Below are 3,603 nucleotides of genomic sequence, written 5' to 3'. Positions count from 1 at the left end.
TGACACAACTGCCAGGCACACTTATGCACACCTGTAATCTCAGGCACTCAGGAGGCTGAAGAAGGAGGATCACAAGTTCAAAGCCATCTTCAGCAAAAGCAAGGTACTAAGCAACTCAGTGAGACCCTGTCTCTAAACAAATAGGGCTGGGGATGTTGATGTTGCTCAGTGGCTGAGTGCCCCTGATTTAAACACCCAGTATCAAAAAAAAAAAAAAAAAGAAAAGAAAAGAAAAAGAAAAAGAAAAAAAAAAAAAAACATTTACCCAATCCCTCATCCACCTGCAAGAATTTAATTTAAAAATTGAAGAAGTTACAAATGAAGAAAGCAAATTAAATTTATTAAATATAAAGAAAATGTTTTATTAATCATACTTTAAAGGTATACATAATAATACATAAACAAAATAATTTAAATTTTATAAATAGTTAAATAAATAAATATTTAAATAAATAAATAGATAACATCTGCAGCGATGTAAGGGACTAGTGCCTGTAGATTTGAAAGCAATATTGCCTAAACTGCTGAAAACATCTGACAGATTGCTTGAATTCTTGTCACAGTTATAGCAAGAATGAGAGTCTTTGAAATGGCAGAACCTGTGGGAGTGTGGTAAGGTGTGTTCATCAGTGAGAAGCATTTATCTGCTGGACCAGGTCTCATTCCATGCTCCTTAGGCTTTCATACAAATTCGCTGATAAAGAGAAGGATTTCATGATTTCTTCTCTGACCACCTCCCAGGCACAAGGCAGGTATTTCTTCTCCTTCAGGTAGACAGTGATCCTGTGGAAGTATTTCCTCATAGCCCTCAAGGGAGTCTCTTCTACTTGTGCCTGCTTGGACACACAGGCTTCCAGGTCATCCAGATGCTGATACAGACCAGTGAGGAAGGTGTCCAGGAGAGTCTTGTCCCAAGCAGCAAAGGCCTCCTGGGTGCTGAGGAGGTTGAAGACCTGCTGGGTCATCTCATGGAGGATAGTAACAGTTTGAGCCTTCTGCACCTGCTCACTCTCCAACAGCTTCTGGGGGAAGGCAAAGTCCTTTCTATAGTTCATGCAGGAAAAAGTGGGAATTCTCCTCATTTATTGTAGGAGTGTCAGGGCCCCCTCCTCATTTTTCTCAGGAGTTTCAAGACCCAGGTTGTGAATCTGAGACAGGTCACAGCCCAGAGAGCAGGTGGACTTACAGCTGAACACCACAGGGCCAGCAGGAAAGGCAAGGGCAAGGCCATTGGGGATCTTGCAGATGCTGCTGGGCTGCTTGAGATGGGTGCTCTTGCACCTTTGCCTCTAGGTTCTCTGAAGTTCTTGACGTGTTCCTATGTCTTAAATAGTAACTAATATGCTTTCAATTTTCTGAATGTCACCAGTACTTTCTACTTCTGTTTTGGTTTTCCTTCATGCATTCACTACATATGCTTAGAGCAAAGTTTCCCAATCATTTTTTCATTATTGATTCCCCTTCCCTGTCCCCAGACCCTTTTTTAGAATTATTTTGCCAATTGAAACTCCTATTTTTTTATTGGGGGGTAGGGGTTACTGGGGATTGAACCCTGTGGCACTTTTACACTGAGTCACATCCCCAGCCCTTTTTATTTTTATTTTGAGACAGGACCTTTTAAGTTGCTATGGCTTCCTTTAGTTTCTGAGACTGTCCTCAAACTTGAGATCTTCTTGTCTCTTCCTGGGGAAGTCACTGGGATTAAAGGTGTGCACATTCATGCTCAGACTATTAAATTTTAATAACAGATATACTGTGTATGTATTTATATACACAACGGATATGTCTACTTTGTAAGTAAAAGTGTTAAATTTAAACATTGTATTCAATACAGAGTTTAAAATGTCTAAAACAAACTCAGTTAAAAATTAGGCTGAAAAGCTATTGGCATTGAACTTAACTGTCCAAATAAATTTACTTAGTGACTTTAATGAAACTAACTTACTTATACAAATCATATGTATCAAATTCATGTTTGATAAAAACTTGGCCAGTTTTGAACATTAACCTGACTTTGAGAAGCAACTTCTTTCACAGAGTCATTGATAGTAGGAACCTTAAGGAATGTCATCTTTTCTCATGACGTTCAATTTTGTGGAATGACACTTTGGAACAGAATTATTTTTCTAAAGTGCATACTTCAAGGAAATGTTTTTTTTTTTTTTTTCCTACTTAAATTAGTTTAGTACACACAGTGTAAAAATGAAGACCGGACTTTCAAAGAACTTGTCTTCTTTTTCCACAAGTTATCCAGCTATGATGCCTTAACCACCATCTTTGCATGTAGGTATCACATATGCATAAACTCACACCAAGTACATATGGATGGAAGTGATCTTTTTTCTGCTTGTTTTTGGTCTGTGAAATCATCCTCATGTAATTCACCACAATTTCCCCCTTTCTAGTGCAGTGGAATATATTCCAGGACCCCAGTAACATTTTGGAGTTACATGTTGAACTTGGGCAAAGCCACCAATGGGATGACACTCAAGTCCTTGAATCACTGTTGGAAATGATCCAATCACATTGTCACCTGACTGGAATTCCTACACCCAGCTCTTTTATGAAAGCAAGGTAATGTTGTATTATGATCTAGTTACTGACAGTTCTTGCTTATCTGTTAAGAAACTAGCATCAACTTAACTGAGGAATGTAGTTCAAAAATGCCATCTTGAGGAATCTTTCCTTTGGAAAAAAAAAAACAAATTTCAAACTTTGGAAACTGCAAATTGTCCTCAAGAATTTCAACAGAAAGACACAAATTTAAAATCATAACATTATTTATTTAAGAAAATAAACCATATGTTTCTTTCTAAAAGTTATTGGTCAATTTTAAATGCCTCATGCACAACAGATTTTTAAAATAATCTCATTATTTTGGCTTTATATATTTTCATCTGTTGCAAAATTGAGGCGAGATAGTGTTAAGGTCTCATAAAACACTTGTGTAATTGTTTAGAGGGAGCGGTAAGTATAAATTTTCTTTTTATTTGTTGACTTGACTTTGATGATTGCTAATGAGGGAAAAGAACAATTCAGTTTCCCCTCAGACAACCTCCTAGGCACAGGAGTTGTATTTCTTTCCCTTCAGATAGCGAGTGATTCTCTGGAAATATTTTCGGACTGCAAATCCCTAATGAAGACACAAAGCTTTTTTTATATGTGTCAGCTTCAGTTAATCCAGACTGAGATGAAGGCTAGAGAGTAGCAGATCGAGAAGGACCTTATCTCCAGCAGCATGGTTGACCATCCTGCTGAAGAGAAGGAATGTCTGCTGGAGCATCATATGGTAGAGACAGGTGGCTTCTGTCTTCTGGATTTGGGTAAGCTTCCCTGTTTTCCAAGGAAAATGAAAGTCAGCTCTGTTGGTCAGGCATTTCTGAGAGGGAGTGCTTTTCAGCCGTCTTAATCAGAAAGATTTCCTTGTTTTCCAGGTCACAGTTCAAAGGAATGCCCCAGCCAAGAGAGCAGGCAGTGTGGAAGCAGCGCATCAAGACTCCTGCTATTAGCTGAAAGATCTGGACCACTCTGAGATTCAGTGATTCAGTCTGCATCTGAGGGGCCAGCGGACACTGCTACACTGTGAGTCTGCTCAAGAGGTGG

General features: G+C 38.7%; 1 pseudogene; it reads right to left on the bottom strand.

Annotated features, from left to right (window-relative positions):
- Nucleotides 1-659: 659 nt before the first annotated feature.
- On the bottom strand, nt 660-1,231 carry LOC139701517 (interferon alpha-2-like; annotated as a pseudogene).
- Between the last annotated feature and the right edge of the window lie 2,372 nt (nt 1,232-3,603).

The sequence above is a fragment of the Marmota flaviventris genome, chromosome 13 (assembly GCF_047511675.1).
Source record: "Marmota flaviventris isolate mMarFla1 chromosome 13, mMarFla1.hap1, whole genome shotgun sequence".
In the NCBI taxonomy this organism is placed as follows: Eukaryota; Metazoa; Chordata; class Mammalia; order Rodentia; family Sciuridae; genus Marmota; species Marmota flaviventris.
The sequence above is the reverse complement of the archived record's forward strand: the minus strand, read 5'-3'. Positions and strand labels throughout refer to the sequence as shown.